We start from the raw sequence: 19,472 nt of genomic DNA, 5'->3' as shown, positions 1-19,472 counted from the left end.
GAACTCTTCAGTACCCGTCAGCACTCTTGCCGGCTGCGGCTCCCCACCTGTCTCCGTGCTGGGAAATATATATAAGTGTAGGTCGCCAGGTACATCGTAGGCTTAGGGCTAGGGGGCTACGGTCAGGGTCTGCCTGCGGTCGGGGGTCAGGCTTAGGGTTAATAGGGTTCGCATTAATGAGCTTCGGGTCAACGGGCTTATCTTTTCACCGTTAATAGAGTTATCTTTCTGTCATTAATGGGCTTGGCGTGAATAGGCTTAGCGTTCCCGTTTTCCGCTTCCGCTGCCTACATCTTCTCCTTCTTCGTCGTGCATGTCACTCTACTTCTGCCATAGGTAGTGCAAGGTCATCCTGAATGAAAGATTTCGGGGGGCGGGGGGATGATGACAGATGTCGGGGAAGAGCTCCGGAGGCCACAGCAAACTAACATTTGACCGAGATTCAGACGCCAGGCTCTGGGATTGCCAAGAAGCCACTTAAGCCCACTGAACTCAACGCGCTTCACCTGCTCCTGTGCGCTCCAGAGGAACTCTTCCATCAACCTGTCGGTGTGCTTGCCGGCTGCGGCTCCCCGTCTGTCTCAGTGCTGCCCTCCTGTGGGGAACTCTGGGGATTGCAGCTAAGGGAAGCTCACCGAGTCCACTGTACGCATAGGGCTGCATGGCCAGGGTCAGGGTTGATAGGTTTGGCGTTAATGAGCCCAGGGTTAACAGGCTTCTATCTTTAATAGACTTAGCCTTCCTGGATGGAGCTTCAGAAGAGCTAACAGGTTTCCAGAAACGCTTCGTATGTACCCCATCATCAGGGCCAGTGCTCTTTCGGGGTGGCTGTAGGAACCCCGAAAGCGAGGAGCAAGGCCAGCGGGGGACTGTGCAGAGCGCACGTCTGTCCCGAGCACACTTAAGTGGGAGTAGTCGTAGCCGTAGCGGGGGCAAAAATGCACCTTGACCCCCCCGTACTTGCAGAGGTGAAGGCATCTCTCTGCAACGGGCCGGCCGCTGAGCCTCGCCGCGCCCGATGGGCCCCCAGACACCACGGGACCCCTAAAGACTGGGACCACCGCCGGCCCCAGAGAAAGGGCAGGAACGTACGTGCACAAGCAGCCGGGCCAGGCAGCAGCAGCACACAGAGACCGGCCCAGAGGGGCCGCGCCCGCGCAGGTGAGGGCCACTAACGGGCCCCTCATTGGGCCGGCCTGTGCACCCACGGCCCCGCCCCGGCTTCCCTGCGTTTGCAGGGCTCTGACCAATGGGAGCTGCTTCACTCCGGGCCTATATAAGGCGGTGGGGTGACGAATGGCTGAGTTTACTTTGTCGGGCGGTCAGGCAAAAGGCAGCAGCCCCAGCTCTGAGGCCGCCAGCGAGTGCCGGAGGGCCAGGGAAGCCAAGGCCGGAGCCCGGGGGCCGGGCAGCGCGCCGGGAGGCTCGGCAGCCGCCCCGGCCCTCGCCCACACACCGTGCGCCCCGCTAGCCGACGGGTCGGGGCCCGAACCGTCAGTTAGGTGTAGCCCTCCCTTCTCCGTCATGCACCCACCCTACTTCTGCCCTGGGTAGGGTAGGGTCATTCTTAAATAAAAAAGGGAGGAGGCTATGCCAGATGCCAGTGAAGAAGTGCAAAAAGCCAAAACGGGTACCAACACACCCGACCGTGAGAGAGACGCAAGCCCCCGGGGCCCCAAGCGCCAACACCTAGCCGTGGCTCGACCTCGAGGCCCCGGGGCTCCCAGGCAGCCGCTTAACCCACTGAGCCAAACCCGCTCTGCTCGTTACTGTGCGCTCAGGGGAACTCTTCAGTGTCCGTCAGCACTCTTGCCGGCTGTGGCTCCCCACCTGTCTCCGTGCTGGGAACTATATATAAGTATAAGTGTAGGTCGCCAGGTACATCGTAGGCTTAGGGCTAGGGGGCTACGGTCAGGGTCTGCCTGCGGTCGGGGGTCAGGCTTAGGGTTAATAGGGTTCGCATTAATGAGCTTCGGGTCAATGGGCTTATCTTTTCACCGTTAATAGAGTTATCTTTCTGTCATTAATGGGCTTGGCGTGAATAGGCTTAGCGTTCCCGTTTTCCGCTTCCGCTGCCTACATCTTCTCCTTCTTCGTCGTGCATGTCACTCTACTTCTGCCATAGGTAGTGCAAGGTCATTCTGAATGAAAGATTTCGGGGGCCGGGGGGATGATGACAGATGTCGGGGAAGAGCTCCGGAGGCCACAGCAAACTAACATTTGACCGAGATTCAGACGCCAGGCTCTGGGATTGCCAAGAAGCCACTTAAGTCCACTGAACTCAACGCGCTTCACCTGCTCCTGTGCGCTCCAGAGGAACTCTTCCATCAACCTGTCGGTGTTCTTGCCGGCTGCGGCTCCCCGTCTGTCTCAGTGCTGCCCTCCTGTGGGGAACTCTGGGGATTGCAGCTAAGGGAAGCTCACCGAGTCCACTGTACGCATAGGGCTGGATGGCCAGGCTCAGGGTTGATAGGTTTGGCGTTAATGAGCCCAGGGTTAACAGGCTTCTATCTTTAATAGACTTAGCCTTCCTGGATGGAGCTTCAGAAGAGCTAACAGGTTTCCAGAAACGCTTCGTATGTACCCCATCATCAGGGCCAGTGCTCTTTCGGGGTGGCTGTAGGAACCCCGAAAGCGAGGAGCAAGGCCAGCGGGGGACTGTGCAGAGCGCACGTCTGTCCCGAGCACACTTAAGTGGGAGTAGTCGTAGCCGTAGCGGGGGCAAAAATGCACCTTGACCCCCCCGTACTTGCAGAGGTGAAGGCATCTCTCTGCAACGGGCCGGCCGCTGAGCCTCGCCGCGCCCGATGGGCCCCCAGACACCACGGGACCCCTAAAGACTGGGACCACCGCCGGCCCCAGAGAAAGGGCAGGAACGTACGTGCACAAGCAGCCGGGCCAGGCAGCAGCAGCACACAGAGACCGGCCCAGAGGGGCCGCGCCCGCGCAGGTGAGGGCCACTAACGGGCCCCTCATTGGGCCGGCCAGTGCACCCACGGCCCCGCCTGTGCACCCACGGCCCCGCCCCGGCTTCCCTGCGTTTGCAGGGCTCTGACCAATGGGAGCTGCTTCACTCCGGGCCTATATAAGGCGGTGGGGTGACGAATGGCTGAGTTTACTTTGTCGGGCGGTCAGGCAAAAGGCAGCAGCCCCAGCTCTGAGGCCGCCAGCGAGTGCCGGAGGGCCAGGGAAGCCAAGGCCGGAGCCTGGGGGCCGGGCAGCGCGCCGGGAGGCTCGGCAGCCGCCCCGGCCCTCGCCCACACACCGTGCGCCCCGCTAGCCGACGGGTCGGGGCCCGAACCGTCAGTTAGGTGTAGCCCTCCCCTCTCCGTCATGCACCCACCCTACTTCTGCCCTGGGTAGGGTAGGGTCATTCTTAAATAAAAAAGGGAGGAGGCTATGCCAGATGCCAGTGAAGAAGTGCAAAAAGCCAAAACGGGTACCAACACACCCGACCGTGAGAGAGACGCAAGCCCCCGGGGCCCCAAGCGCCAACACCTAGCCGTGGCTCGACCCCGAGGCCCCGGGGCTCCCAGGCAGCCGCTTAACCCACTGAGCCAAACCCGCTCTGCTCGTTACTGTGCGCTCAGGGGAACTCTTCAGTACCCGTCAGCACTCTTGCCGGCTGCGGCTCCCCACCTGTCTCCGTGCTGGGAACTATATATAAGTGTAGGTCGCCAGGTACATCGTAGGCTTAGGGCTAGGGGGCTACGGTCAGGGTCTGCCTGCGGTCGGGGGTCAGGCTTAGGGTTAATAGGGTTCGCATTAATGAGCTTCGGGTCAATGGGCTTATCTTTTCACCGTTAATAGAGTTATCTTTCTGTCATTAATGGGCTTGGCGTGAATAGGCTTAGCGTTCCCGTTTTCCGCTTCCGCTGCCTACATCTTCTCCTTCTTCGTCGTGCATGTCACTCTACTTCTGCCATAGGTAGTGCAAGGTCATCCTGAATGAAAGATTTCGGGGGGCGGGGGGATGATGACAGATGTCGGGGAAGAGCTCCGGAGGCCACAGCACACTAACATTTGACCGAGATTCAGACGCCAGGCTCTGGGATTGCCAAGAAGCCACTTAAGCCCACTGAACTCAACGCGCTTCACCTGCTCCTGTGCGCTCCAGAGGAACTCTTCCATCAACCTGTCGGTGTGCTTGCCGGCTGCGGCTCCCCGTCTGTCTCAGTGCTGCCCTCCTGTGGGGAACTCTGGGGATTGCAGCTAAGGGAAGCTCACCGAGTCCACTGTACGCATAGGGCTGCATGGCCAGGGTCAGGGTTGATAGGTTTGGCGTTAATGAGCCCAGGGTTAACAGGCTTCTATCTTTAATAGACTTAGCCTTCCTGGATGGAGCTTCAGAAGAGCTAACAGGTTTCCAGAAACGCTTCGTATGTACCCCATCATCAGGGCCAGTGCTCTTTCGGGGTGGCTGTAGGAACCCCGAAAGCGAGGAGCAAGGCCAGCGGGGGACTGTGCAGAGCGCACGTCTGTCCCGAGCACACTTAAGTGGGAGTAGTCGTAGCCGTAGCGGGGGCAAAAATGCACCTTGACCCCCCCGTACTTGCAGAGGTGAAGGCATCTCTCTGCAACGGGCCGGCCGCTGAGCCTCGCCGCGCCCGATGGGCCCCCAGACACCACGGGACCCCTAAAGACTGGGACCACCGCCGGCCCCAGAGAAAGGGCAGGAACGTACGTGCACAAGCAGCCGGGCCAGGCAGCAGCAGCACACAGAGACCGGCCCAGAGGGGCCGCGCCCGCGCAGGTGAGGGCCACTAACGGGCCCCTCATTGGGCCGGCCTGTGCACCCACGGCCCCGCCCCGGCTTCCCTGCGTTTGCAGGGCTCTGACCAATGGGAGCTGCTTCACTCCGGGCCTATATAAGGCGGTGGGGTGACGAATGGCTGAGTTTACTTTGTCGGGCGGTCAGGCAAAAGGCAGCAGCCCCAGCTCTGAGGCCGCCAGCGAGTGCCGGAGGGCCAGGGAAGCCAAGGCCGGAGCCCGGGGGCCGGGCAGCGCGCCGGGAGGCTCGGCAGCCGCCCCGGCCCTCGCCCACACACCGTGCGCCCCGCTAGCCGACGGGTCGGGGCCCGAACCGTCAGTTAGGTGTAGCCCTCCCTTCTCCGTCATGCACCCACCCTACTTCTGCCCTGGGTAGGGTAGGGTCATTCTTAAATAAAAAAGGGAGGAGGCTATGCCAGATGCCAGTGAAGAAGTGCAAAAAGCCAAAACGGGTACCAACACACCCGACCGTGAGAGAGACGCAAGCCCCCGGGGCCCCAAGCGCCAACACCTAGCCGTGGCTCGACCTCGAGGCCCCGGGGCTCCCAGGCAGCCGCTTAACCCACTGAGCCAAACCCGCTCTGCTCGTTACTGTGCGCTCAGGGGAACTCTTCAGTGTCCGTCAGCACTCTTGCCGGCTGTGGCTCCCCACCTGTCTCCGTGCTGGGAACTATATATAAGTATAAGTGTAGGTCGCCAGGTACATCGTAGGCTTAGGGCTAGGGGGCTACGGTCAGGGTCTGCCTGCGGTCGGGGGTCAGGCTTAGGGTTAATAGGGTTCGCATTAATGAGCTTCGGGTCAATGGGCTTATCTTTTCACCGTTAATAGAGTTATCTTTCTGTCATTAATGGGCTTGGCGTGAATAGGCTTAGCGTTCCCGTTTTCCGCTTCCGCTGCCTACATCTTCTCCTTCTTCGTCGTGCATGTCACTCTACTTCTGCCATAGGTAGTGCAAGGTCATTCTGAATGAAAGATTTCGGGGGCCGGGGGGATGATGACAGATGTCGGGGAAGAGCTCCGGAGGCCACAGCAAACTAACATTTGACCGAGATTCAGACGCCAGGCTCTGGGATTGCCAAGAAGCCACTTAAGTCCACTGAACTCAACGCGCTTCACCTGCTCCTGTGCGCTCCAGAGGAACTCTTCCATCAACCTGTCGGTGTTCTTGCCGGCTGCGGCTCCCCGTCTGTCTCAGTGCTGCCCTCCTGTGGGGAACTCTGGGGATTGCAGCTAAGGGAAGCTCACCGAGTCCACTGTACGCATAGGGCTGGATGGCCAGGCTCAGGGTTGATAGGTTTGGCGTTAATGAGCCCAGGGTTAACAGGCTTCTATCTTTAATAGACTTAGCCTTCCTGGATGGAGCTTCAGAAGAGCTAACAGGTTTCCAGAAACGCTTCGTATGTACCCCATCATCAGGGCCAGTGCTCTTTCGGGGTGGCTGTAGGAACCCCGAAAGCGAGGAGCAAGGCCAGCGGGGGACTGTGCAGAGCGCACGTCTGTCCCGAGCACACTTAAGTGGGAGTAGTCGTAGCCGTAGCGGGGGCAAAAATGCACCTTGACCCCCCCGTACTTGCAGAGGTGAAGGCATCTCTCTGCAACGGGCCGGCCGCTGAGCCTCGCCGCGCCCGATGGGCCCCCAGACACCACGGGACCCCTAAAGACTGGGACCACCGCCGGCCCCAGAGAAAGGGCAGGAACGTACGTGCACAAGCAGCCGGGCCAGGCAGCAGCAGCACACAGAGACCGGCCCAGAGGGGCCGCGCCCGCGCAGGTGAGGGCCACTAACGGGCCCCTCATTGGGCCGGCCTGTGCACCCACGGCCCCGCCCCGGCTTCCCTGCGTTTGCAGGGCTCTGACCAATGGGAGCTGCTTCACTCCGGGCCTATATAAGGCGGTGGGGTGACGAATGGCTGAGTTTACTTTGTCGGGCGGTCAGGCAAAAGGCAGCAGCCCCAGCTCTGAGGCCGCCAGCGAGTGCCGGAGGGCCAGGGAAGCCAAGGCCGGAGCCTGGGGGCCGGGCAGCGCGCCGGGAGGCTCGGCAGCCGCCCCGGCCCTCGCCCACACACCGTGCGCCCCGCTAGCCGACGGGTCGGGGCCCGAACCGTCAGTTAGGTGTAGCCCTCCCCTCTCCGTCATGCACCCACCCTACTTCTGCCCTGGGTAGGGTAGGGTCATTCTTAAATAAAAAAGGGAGGAGGCTATGCCAGATGCCAGTGAAGAAGTGCAAAAAGCCAAAACGGGTACCAACACACCCGACCGTGAGAGAGACGCAAGCCCCCGGGGCCCCAAGCGCCAACACCTAGCCGTGGCTCGACCCCGAGGCCCCGGGGCTCCCAGGCAGCCGCTTAACCCACTGAGCCAAACCCGCTCTGCTCGTTACTGTGCGCTCAGGGGAACTCTTCAGTACCCGTCAGCACTCTTGCCGGCTGCGGCTCCCCACCTGTCTCCGTGCTGGGAACTATATATAAGTGTAGGTCGCCAGGTACATCGTAGGCTTAGGGCTAGGGGGCTACGGTCAGGGTCTGCCTGCGGTCGGGGGTCAGGCTTAGGGTTAATAGGGTTCGCATTAATGAGCTTCGGGTCAACGGGCTTATCTTTTCACCGTTAATAGAGTTATCTTTCTGTCATTAATGGGCTTGGCGTGAATAGGCTTAGCGTTCCCGTTTTCCGCTTCCGCTGCCTACATCTTCTCCTTCTTCGTCGTGCATGTCACTCTACTTCTGCCATAGGTAGTGCAAGGTCATCCTGAATGAAAGATTTCGGGGGGCGGGGGGATGATGACAGATGTCGGGGAAGAGCTCCGGAGGCCACAGCAAACTAACATTTGACCGAGATTCAGACGCCAGGCTCTGGGATTGCCAAGAAGCCACTTAAGCCCACTGAACTCAACGCGCTTCACCTGCTCCTGTGCGCTCCAGAGGAACTCTTCCATCAACCTGTCGGTGTGCTTGCCGGCTGCGGCTCCCCGTCTGTCTCAGTGCTGCCCTCCTGTGGGGAACTCTGGGGATTGCAGCTAAGGGAAGCTCACCGAGTCCACTGTACGCATAGGGCTGCATGGCCAGGGTCAGGGTTGATAGGTTTGGCGTTAATGAGCCCAGGGTTAACAGGCTTCTATCTTTAATAGACTTAGCCTTCCTGGATGGAGCTTCAGAAGAGCTAACAGGTTTCCAGAAACGCTTCGTATGTACCCCATCATCAGGGCCAGTGCTCTTTCGGGGTGGCTGTAGGAACCCCGAAAGCGAGGAGCAAGGCCAGCGGGGGACTGTGCAGAGCGCACGTCTGTCCCGAGCACACTTAAGTGGGAGTAGTCGTAGCCGTAGCGGGGGCAAAAATGCACCTTGACCCCCCCGTACTTGCAGAGGTGAAGGCATCTCTCTGCAACGGGCCGGCCGCTGAGCCTCGCCGCGCCCGATGGGCCCCCAGACACCACGGGACCCCTAAAGACTGGGACCACCGCCGGCCCCAGAGAAAGGGCAGGAACGTACGTGCACAAGCAGCCGGGCCAGGCAGCAGCAGCACACAGAGACCGGCCCAGAGGGGCCGCGCCCGCGCAGGTGAGGGCCACTAACGGGCCCCTCATTGGGCCGGCCTGTGCACCCACGGCCCCGCCCCGGCTTCCCTGCGTTTGCAGGGCTCTGACCAATGGGAGCTGCTTCACTCCGGGCCTATATAAGGCGGTGGGGTGACGAATGGCTGAGTTTACTTTGTCGGGCGGTCAGGCAAAAGGCAGCAGCCCCAGCCCTGAGGCCGCCAGCGAGTGCCGGAGGGCCAGGGAAGCCAAGGCCGGAGCCCGGGGGCCGGGCAGCGCGCCGGGAGGCTCGGCAGCCGCCCCGGCCCTCGCCCACACACCGTGCGCCCCGCTAGCCGACGGGTCGGGGCCCGAACCGTCAGTTAGGTGTAGCCCTCCCTTCTCCGTCATGCACCCACCCTACTTCTGCCCTGGGTAGGGTAGGGTCATTCTTAAATAAAAAAGGGAGGAGGCTATGCCAGATGCCAGTGAAGAAGTGCAAAAAGCCAAAACGGGTACCAACACACCCGACCGTGAGAGAGACGCAAGCCCCCGGGGCCCCAAGCGCCAACACCTAGCCGTGGCTCGACCTCGAGGCCCCGGGGCTCCCAGGCAGCCGCTTAACCCACTGAGCCAAACCCGCTCTGCTCGTTACTGTGCGCTCAGGGGAACTCTTCAGTGTCCGTCAGCACTCTTGCCGGCTGTGGCTCCCCACCTGTCTCCGTGCTGGGAACTATATATAAGTATAAGTGTAGGTCGCCAGGTACATCGTAGGCTTAGGGCTAGGGGGCTACGGTCAGGGTCTGCCTGCGGTCGGGGGTCAGGCTTAGGGTTAATAGGGTTCGCATTAATGAGCTTCGGGTCAATGGGCTTATCTTTTCACCGTTAATAGAGTTATCTTTCTGTCATTAATGGGCTTGGCGTGAATAGGCTTAGCGTTCCCGTTTTCCGCTTCCGCTGCCTACATCTTCTCCTTCTTCGTCGTGCATGTCACTCTACTTCTGCCATAGGTAGTGCAAGGTCATTCTGAATGAAAGATTTCGGGGGCCGGGGGGATGATGACAGATGTCGGGGAAGAGCTCCGGAGGCCACAGCAAACTAACATTTGACCGAGATTCAGACGCCAGGCTCTGGGATTGCCAAGAAGCCACTTAAGTCCACTGAACTCAACGCGCTTCACCTGCTCCTGTGCGCTCCAGAGGAACTCTTCCATCAACCTGTCGGTGTTCTTGCCGGCTGCGGCTCCCCGTCTGTCTCAGTGCTGCCCTCCTGTGGGGAACTCTGGGGATTGCAGCTAAGGGAAGCTCACCGAGTCCACTGTACGCATAGGGCTGGATGGCCAGGCTCAGGGTTGATAGGTTTGGCGTTAATGAGCCCAGGGTTAACAGGCTTCTATCTTTAATAGACTTAGCCTTCCTGGATGGAGCTTCAGAAGAGCTAACAGGTTTCCAGAAACGCTTCGTATGTACCCCATCATCAGGGCCAGTGCTCTTTCGGGGTGGCTGTAGGAACCCCGAAAGCGAGGAGCAAGGCCAGCGGGGGACTGTGCAGAGCGCACGTCTGTCCCGAGCACACTTAAGTGGGAGTAGTCGTAGCCGTAGCGGGGGCAAAAATGCACCTTGACCCCCCCGTACTTGCAGAGGTGAAGGCATCTCTCTGCAACGGGCCGGCCGCTGAGCCTCGCCGCGCCCGATGGGCCCCCAGACACCACGGGACCCCTAAAGACTGGGACCACCGCCGGCCCCAGAGAAAGGGCAGGAACGTACGTGCACAAGCAGCCGGGCCAGGCAGCAGCAGCACACAGAGACCGGCCCAGAGGGGCCGCGCCCGCGCAGGTGAGGGCCACTAACGGGCCCCTCATTGGGCCGGCCTGTGCACCCACGGCCCCGCCCCGGCTTCCCTGCGTTTGCAGGGCTCTGACCAATGGGAGCTGCTTCACTCCGGGCCTATATAAGGCGGTGGGGTGACGAATGGCTGAGTTTACTTTGTCGGGCGGTCAGGCAAAAGGCAGCAGCCCCAGCTCTGAGGCCGCCAGCGAGTGCCGGAGGGCCAGGGAAGCCAAGGCCGGAGCCTGGGGGCCGGGCAGCGCGCCGGGAGGCTCGGCAGCCGCCCCGGCCCTCGCCCACACACCGTGCGCCCCGCTAGCCGACGGGTCGGGGCCCGAACCGTCAGTTAGGTGTAGCCCTCCCCTCTCCGTCATGCACCCACCCTACTTCTGCCCTGGGTAGGGTAGGGTCATTCTTAAATAAAAAAGGGAGGAGGCTATGCCAGATGCCAGTGAAGAAGTGCAAAAAGCCAAAACGGGTACCAACACACCCGACCGTGAGAGAGACGCAAGCCCCCGGGGCCCCAAGCGCCAACACCTAGCCGTGGCTCGACCCCGAGGCCCCGGGGCTCCCAGGCAGCCGCTTAACCCACTGAGCCAAACCCGCTCTGCTCGTTACTGTGCGCTCAGGGGAACTCTTCAGTACCCGTCAGCACTCTTGCCGGCTGCGGCTCCCCACCTGTCTCCGTGCTGGGAACTATATATAAGTGTAGGTCGCCAGGTACATCGTAGGCTTAGGGCTAGGGGGCTACGGTCAGGGTCTGCCTGCGGTCGGGGGTCAGGCTTAGGGTTAATAGGGTTCGCATTAATGAGCTTCGGGTCAACGGGCTTATCTTTTCACCGTTAATAGAGTTATCTTTCTGTCATTAATGGGCTTGGCGTGAATAGGCTTAGCGTTCCCGTTTTCCGCTTCCGCTGCCTACATCTTCTCCTTCTTCGTCGTGCATGTCACTCTACTTCTGCCATAGGTAGTGCAAGGTCATCCTGAATGAAAGATTTCGGGGGGCGGGGGGATGATGACAGATGTCGGGGAAGAGCTCCGGAGGCCACAGCAAACTAACATTTGACCGAGATTCAGACGCCAGGCTCTGGGATTGCCAAGAAGCCACTTAAGCCCACTGAACTCAACGCGCTTCACCTGCTCCTGTGCGCTCCAGAGGAACTCTTCCATCAACCTGTCGGTGTGCTTGCCGGCTGCGGCTCCCCGTCTGTCTCAGTGCTGCCCTCCTGTGGGGAACTCTGGGGATTGCAGCTAAGGGAAGCTCACCGAGTCCACTGTACGCATAGGGCTGCATGGCCAGGGTCAGGGTTGATAGGTTTGGCGTTAATGAGCCCAGGGTTAACAGGCTTCTATCTTTAATAGACTTAGCCTTCCTGGATGGAGCTTCAGAAGAGCTAACAGGTTTCCAGAAACGCTTCGTATGTACCCCATCATCAGGGCCAGTGCTCTTTCGGGGTGGCTGTAGGAACCCCGAAAGCGAGGAGCAAGGCCAGCGGGGGACTGTGCAGAGCGCACGTCTGTCCCGAGCACACTTAAGTGGGAGTAGTCGTAGCCGTAGCGGGGGCAAAAATGCACCTTGACCCCCCCGTACTTGCAGAGGTGAAGGCATCTCTCTGCAACGGGCCGGCCGCTGAGCCTCGCCGCGCCCGATGGGCCCCCAGACACCACGGGACCCCTAAAGACTGGGACCACCGCCGGCCCCAGAGAAAGGGCAGGAACGTACGTGCACAAGCAGCCGGGCCAGGCAGCAGCAGCACACAGAGACCGGCCCAGAGGGGCCGCGCCCGCGCAGGTGAGGGCCACTAACGGGCCCCTCATTGGGCCGGCCTGTGCACCCACGGCCCCGCCCCGGCTTCCCTGCGTTTGCAGGGCTCTGACCAATGGGAGCTGCTTCACTCCGGGCCTATATAAGGCGGTGGGGTGACGAATGGCTGAGTTTACTTTGTCGGGCGGTCAGGCAAAAGGCAGCAGCCCCAGCTCTGAGGCCGCCAGCGAGTGCCGGAGGGCCAGGGAAGCCAAGGCCGGAGCCCGGGGGCCGGGCAGCGCGCCGGGAGGCTCGGCAGCCGCCCCGGCCCTCGCCCACACACCGTGCGCCCCGCTAGCCGACGGGTCGGGGCCCGAACCGTCAGTTAGGTGTAGCCCTCCCTTCTCCGTCATGCACCCACCCTACTTCTGCCCTGGGTAGGGTAGGGTCATTCTTAAATAAAAAAGGGAGGAGGCTATGCCAGATGCCAGTGAAGAAGTGCAAAAAGCCAAAACGGGTACCAACACACCCGACCGTGAGAGAGACGCAAGCCCCCGGGGCCCCAAGCGCCAACACCTAGCCGTGGCTCGACCTCGAGGCCCCGGGGCTCCCAGGCAGCCGCTTAACCCACTGAGCCAAACCCGCTCTGCTCGTTACTGTGCGCTCAGGGGAACTCTTCAGTGTCCGTCAGCACTCTTGCCGGCTGTGGCTCCCCACCTGTCTCCGTGCTGGGAACTATATATAAGTATAAGTGTAGGTCGCCAGGTACATCGTAGGCTTAGGGCTAGGGGGCTACGGTCAGGGTCTGCCTGCGGTCGGGGGTCAGGCTTAGGGTTAATAGGGTTCGCATTAATGAGCTTCGGGTCAATGGGCTTATCTTTTCACCGTTAATAGAGTTATCTTTCTGTCATTAATGGGCTTGGCGTGAATAGGCTTAGCGTTCCCGTTTTCCGCTTCCGCTGCCTACATCTTCTCCTTCTTCGTCGTGCATGTCACTCTACTTCTGCCATAGGTAGTGCAAGGTCATTCTGAATGAAAGATTTCGGGGGCCGGGGGGATGATGACAGATGTCGGGGAAGAGCTCCGGAGGCCACAGCAAACTAACATTTGACCGAGATTCAGACGCCAGGCTCTGGGATTGCCAAGAAGCCACTTAAGTCCACTGAACTCAACGCGCTTCACCTGCTCCTGTGCGCTCCAGAGGAACTCTTCCATCAACCTGTCGGTGTTCTTGCCGGCTGCGGCTCCCCGTCTGTCTCAGTGCTGCCCTCCTGTGGGGAACTCTGGGGATTGCAGCTAAGGGAAGCTCACCGAGTCCACTGTACGCATAGGGCTGGATGGCCAGGCTCAGGGTTGATAGGTTTGGCGTTAATGAGCCCAGGGTTAACAGGCTTCTATCTTTAATAGACTTAGCCTTCCTGGATGGAGCTTCAGAAGAGCTAACAGGTTTCCAGAAACGCTTCGTATGTACCCCATCATCAGGGCCAGTGCTCTTTCGGGGTGGCTGTAGGAACCCCGAAAGCGAGGAGCAAGGCCAGCGGGGGACTGTGCAGAGCGCACGTCTGTCCCGAGCACACTTAAGTGGGAGTAGTCGTAGCCGTAGCGGGGGCAAAAATGCACCTTGACCCCCCCGTACTTGCAGAGGTGAAGGCATCTCTCTGCAACGGGCCGGCCGCTGAGCCTCGCCGCGCCCGATGGGCCCCCAGACACCACGGGACCCCTAAAGACTGGGACCACCGCCGGCCCCAGAGAAAGGGCAGGAACGTACGTGCACAAGCAGCCGGGCCAGGCAGCAGCAGCACACAGAGACCGGCCCAGAGGGGCCGCGCCCGCGCAGGTGAGGGCCACTAACGGGCCCCTCATTGGGCCGGCCAGTGCACCCACGGCCCCGCCTGTGCACCCACGGCCCCGCCCCGGCTTCCCTGCGTTTGCAGGGCTCTGACCAATGGGAGCTGCTTCACTCCGGGCCTATATAAGGCGGTGGGGTGACGAATGGCTGAGTTTACTTTGTCGGGCGGTCAGGCAAAAGGCAGCAGCCCCAGCTCTGAGGCCGCCAGCGAGTGCCGGAGGGCCAGGGAAGCCAAGGCCGGAGCCTGGGGGCCGGGCAGCGCGCCGGGAGGCTCGGCAGCCGCCCCGGCCCTCGCCCACACACCGTGCGCCCCGCTAGCCGACGGGTCGGGGCCCGAACCGTCAGTTAGGTGTAGCCCTCCCCTCTCCGTCATGCACCCACCCTACTTCTGCCCTGGGTAGGGTAGGGTCATTCTTAAATAAAAAAGGGAGGAGGCTATGCCAGATGCCAGTGAAGAAGTGCAAAAAGCCAAAACGGGTACCAACACACCCGACCGTGAGAGAGACGCAAGCCCCCGGGGCCCCAAGCGCCAACACCTAGCCGTGGCTCGACCCCGAGGCCCCGGGGCTCCCAGGCAGCCGCTTAACCCACTGAGCCAAACCCGCTCTGCTCGTTACTGTGCGCTCAGGGGAACTCTTCAGTACCCGTCAGCACTCTTGCCGGCTGCGGCTCCCCACCTGTCTCCGTGCTGGGAACTATATATAAGTGTAGGTCGCCAGGTACATCGTAGGCTTAGGGCTAGGGGGCTACGGTCAGGGTCTGCCTGCGGTCGGGGGTCAGGCTTAGGGTTAATAGGGTTCGCATTAATGAGCTTCGGGTCAATGGGCTTATCTTTTCACCGTTAATAGAGTTATCTTTCTGTCATTAATGGGCTTGGCGTGAATAGGCTTAGCGTTCCCGTTTTCCGCTTCCGCTGCCTACATCTTCTCCTTCTTCGTCGTGCATGTCACTCTACTTCTGCCATAGGTAGTGCAAGGTCATCCTGAATGAAAGATTTCGGGGGGCGGGGGGATGATGACAGATGTCGGGGAAGAGCTCCGGAGGCCACAGCACACTAACATTTGACCGAGATTCAGACGCCAGGCTCTGGGATTGCCAAGAAGCCACTTAAGCCCACTGAACTCAACGCGCTTCACCTGCTCCTGTGCGCTCCAGAGGAACTCTTCCATCAACCTGTCGGTGTGCTTGCCGGCTGCGGCTCCCCGTCTGTCTCAGTGCTGCCCTCCTGTGGGGAACTCTGGGGATTGCAGCTAAGGGAAGCTCACCGAGTCCACTGTACGCATAGGGCTGCATGGCCAGGGTCAGGGTTGATAGGTTTGGCGTTAATGAGCCCAGGGTTAACAGGCTTCTATCTTTAATAGACTTAGCCTTCCTGGATGGAGCTTCAGAAGAGCTAACAGGTTTCCAGAAACGCTTCGTATGTACCCCATCATCAGGGCCAGTGCTCTTTCGGGGTGGCTGTAGGAACCCCGAAAGCGAGGAGCAAGGCCAGCGGGGGACTGTGCAGAGCGCACGTCTGTCCCGAGCACACTTAAGTGGGAGTAGTCGTAGCCGTAGCGGGGGCAAAAATGCACCTTGACCCCCCCGTACTTGCAGAGGTGAAGGCATCTCTCTGCAATGGGCCGGCCGCTGAGCCTCGCCGCGCCCGATGGGCCCCCAGACACCACGGGACCCCTAAAGACTGGGACCACCGCCGGCCCCAGAGAAAGGGCAGGAACGTACGTGCACAAGCAGCCGGGCCAGGCAGCAGCAGCACACAGAGACCGGCCCAGAGGGGCCGCGCCCGCGCAGGTGAGGGCCACTAACGGGCCCCTCATTGGGCCGGCCTGTGCACCCACGGCCCCGCCCCGGCTTCCCTGCGTTTGCAGGGCTCTGACCAATGGGAGCTGCTTCACTCCGGGCCTATATAAGGCGGTGGGGTGACGAATGGCTGAGTTTACTTTGTCGGGCGGTCAGGCAAAAGGCAGCAGCCCCAGCTCTGACCCTGTCAACGAGTGCCGGAGGCCCAGGGTATCGAAGGCCACAGTCTCGGGGTTCAATGGGGCGTCGCGAGGCTTGGCTCCCGGCCCATCTCTTGCCTACATACTTTGCTGTTCCACTTGTCGATAGGTTGGGGCCTGAACTGTCAATTAAGTATATCCTTTCCTTCTCTGTCATGCACCCACTCTACCTCTGCCATGGGTAGGGTAGGGTCATTCTTAATTAAAAAAGAGAGGAGGTCATGACGGATGTCATGAAGAATTCCAAAAGGCCAAAACAGTTTGTAACACCTAACCATGGTTCGAACCTGAGGCCCTGGGGTTACCAGGCAGCCGCTTATTCCACTGAGCTAAACCTGCGGTGCTTATTACTGTGTGCTCCAGAGGAACTCTTCAGTTAATCTGTCAGTGTTCTTGCCGGCTGTAGCTCCCTGTCTGTCTCAGTGCTGCCCTCCTGTGGGAAACTCTGGGAATTACAGCTAAGGGAAGCTCACCAGGTACATTGTAGGGTTAGGGCTAGATGGGCAGGGTCAGGATCAGAGTCATGGCTCAGGCTTAGGGTTAATAGGTTTAGCATTAATGAGCTTAGCGGTAACAGACATCGTTTTATTGCTAATAGTATTATCTTTTTTTCGTTAGTAGAATAATCTTTTATTTTAATAGGTTTGGCATTAATAGGCTCAGTGTTCCCGTTTTCCACTTCCGTTGCCTACATCTTCTCCTTCTTGTAGTGCATGTCACTCTACTTCTGCCATAGGTAGTGCAAGGTCATTCTGAATTAAAAATTTTGGGGAGGTGATCACAGATGTCGGGGAAGAACTCTAACAGACTTCCTGTACTATTTACTTAAAATTCGACCAGAGGCCAAAACAAACTGTAATATTTGATCGAGACTGGAACCCCAACCTCTGGGATTCCCAAGAAGCCACTTAGTCCCCTGAACTAACCGCACTTCACCTGCTCTTGTGCGCTCCAGGGGAACTCTTCCATTAACCTGTCGGTGTTCTTGCCGGCTGCGGCTCCCCGTCTGTCTCAGTGCTGCCCTCCTCTGGGGAACTCTGGGAGTTACATGAAAGTGAAGGTCACCAGGTACACTGTAGGGTTAGAGCTAGAGCTAGGGCTAGAGGGCTAGGGTCAGGGTCAGGGGTCGGGGTCAGCTCTCCCTAGCTCCCTACTCTAGTTCACCCCTTGAACATGCCCCTAGCTCCCCAGTCTACCTCTCCCCCGGCTCCCCTCTCCAGCTGCCTGCTCAGCTCAGCCTCTTAGTTCAACCCACTGGCTCCCACACCAGCTCTCCCCTCAGCTCCCCGCTCTTTCTGGCCCCTCTGTCCACCCTCTCCGCTCTCTCCACGCTCCAGCTCCCCATCCCAGCTCAACCCCAAACTTGCTCCAAGCTCCTCCTCTATCTCCCCACTCTAGTTCCTCACTCCAGCTCACCCCACTAGCTTTTCACTCTTACTCCACAGTCTGGCTATGCCGTGGCTCCCCATTTCAGTTCGCCCCTCTAGCTCACCAGTTAGTTCCCCATACTGCTCCCTGCTTCAGCTTATTCCCAGCTCCCCGGTCTCCCTTACACCTCTAGCTCACCCCCAGCTCCGCACGCTAACGTCCCCCTGCAGCTACATCCCAGTGAGACTAGAACAGGCGAGACTGGAGGCGGCCAGGCTAGACCATGCCAGACTAGACCATAGAGTGTGGGGCTGGCAGGCAGGCCTCTTCCCCTGAGCCAGCCGCGGAGCCAAGGCAGGCTACGCTGTGCTAGCGTGTGTCAGCCAGGCTGGCCTTCAGTTGACTAGAGTGTAAGGTTTCTACGTCCGCCTCTTCCTATAGAGCAGGCCCACCCACTTCCAGCACCCGCACCCTGATGTCGTGATTTCACTGTCTGCCTTGGTTTACAAAGCTCTCTAGGTGTTTCTACGGAGAGGAGAAAGTTGAGGATGCTGCTCTACGGGAAAGCCCCCAGAAGGCTGTGGGGCTTGCAAATGTGTTCCTTGGCCCAGGTGGGAGTTTTAGAGGTATTACCTCCGCGAATGTTTACTACACATTCATTTCATGCTCTCGTCTATAGGTGTCAGCCCTTTTCTCTGTGCACTGCGTACACATAGGTGTCCCTATGGCAGAAGAGGAGAAGGGGCCCAGCCGGGGGTCCCCTTGTTGCACTTGCAATCCCATCCTCAGTGTGTGAAATGCTTCTGTTCATGTGCTTCTGAGGCGTGATGGCCAGAGCTCTCTCCTGCCCAGGATGGTGAGCCTGACGGGCCCGTGGTGAGCAGGGAGGGTCCCCCGGGTGGGGGGCCTGTGAGCTGGGAGTGAAGCCTTGGCTGAGAGGCAGTGACGCCGATTCCAGCGACTGTCCTTCCTCCCAGAGTTGGCAGCCCTGCAGAATCGTCTTCCGCTCTGTAAGCCCGTTTTCTGTCCTGTAAAACGTGATTGATGGTTCGCACGCTCCGCTCCACAGATTGTCTGGGTCCTCCAGTGAGGCACGGGGAGCATTTGGGGGCTCCCCATTTCTGTCAGCTAGAAGACCCCCCATTTTATCTGTTTTGTTTCATGCAATTGAGTTCTGTGTTGCTTTTGTTGGGAAGGGGCTCCCTCACTTAAAGGAAAACAGAAGTTTGAAATCCATTTCTGGTGATCAGAGAGCCTCCTGCAGTCGGAAGTCTAGCAGTGACGGCTGGAGCCCCATCTGCAGGCTGGGGGCAGTCCCAGCCTCCCCAGGGAGCTCTGCTCTCCTGGCCACCTGCTGCAGGGCCAGCGGCTTCTCCAGGACACACACCCTGGTGGGACGCTCGCTTTCTTCTTGCCCTCAGGTGGGGCCGTGTGGCTCTCGGCTCCTGCTGCCAAGCCCTGCCCTGGGTCCACCGTGGGGGCTCCAGGTCACCAGGGAGCTGAGCAGGACAGACAGGCTTCCTCTTAACAGCGTGCCCCCTCCTGCAGGGGCGGCAGGGCATGCAAACAGAGGGACAGTTCTGAGGTCAGGACAGCGTATGCGAGTGCTAAGCTCTGGGTATGTGCCCCGCAGGGAGAGGCAGAAGTGCGCGGTGGGTGGTCTTCCTCCCAGGGCTCTGGTGCAACCGGAAGGGAAAACAATTGAGGCAAGAAGGACCAGGAGGCCCTTTTCTGGAAAGACACCACCCTCTGGGCTTTGGAGAGGACAGGAAAAGGTGAGGCATTCCCAGGGTGGTCGCGCAGCCCTGTCGGGGCTCACTAGCACCCTTTCGGAGGGGCCTCCCTGCACTGCCCCCTGGGTGTCGGGCCTCACAGAGTCACAGGGTGCCGTGGCCTCTCTCAGACGTGACTCTCTTACCTGTCCCTGCCCCCAGCTGCTTGGGGCACAGAGCTTGGCCCGCAGCGCCTGACGCCCCTCGCATCTCAGTTGAGTGAACAGCAGAAGCGTCAGTTTCGGGAGCTGACGGTACTGACTCGGGCCCTTTTCTCCATTCCCACTGCCGTGCTCAGGCACACGCGTCACCTCTCCCCGGCAGTCTCTTCACTGGGCTCCCCGACCCCACCCTGCCTGTCGGCCTGGCCCTCCGGCCACAGCCTGGAGGCCCCGCAAACTTCCCAAAACTCTGCTCTGTCCTTTGTCAGCTTCCTCCCAGAAACTGTCTGGCTCCGCTCCCTACAAAGGCAGCTGCGCAGTTCTCCCCGTGGGGCAGGCCCTTCCCTGTCGCCTCCCACGGCCTCCTCCCCCTCCTCTCCCTTCGCGCCCTCGATGTCCTCCTGGCGTCTTCGCTTCCCGGCCCTGCCTCATCCTGTTTCCTTTGTCTGGGAAGTGCTCGCCTTGGTTCTTTA

This window comes from Furipterus horrens, unplaced genomic scaffold (assembly GCF_987537825.1).
Source record: "Furipterus horrens unplaced genomic scaffold, mFurHor1.1.pri manual_scaffold_16, whole genome shotgun sequence".
Taxonomy (NCBI): domain Eukaryota; kingdom Metazoa; phylum Chordata; class Mammalia; order Chiroptera; family Furipteridae; genus Furipterus; species Furipterus horrens.
Note: the sequence above shows the minus strand (reverse complement) of the source record.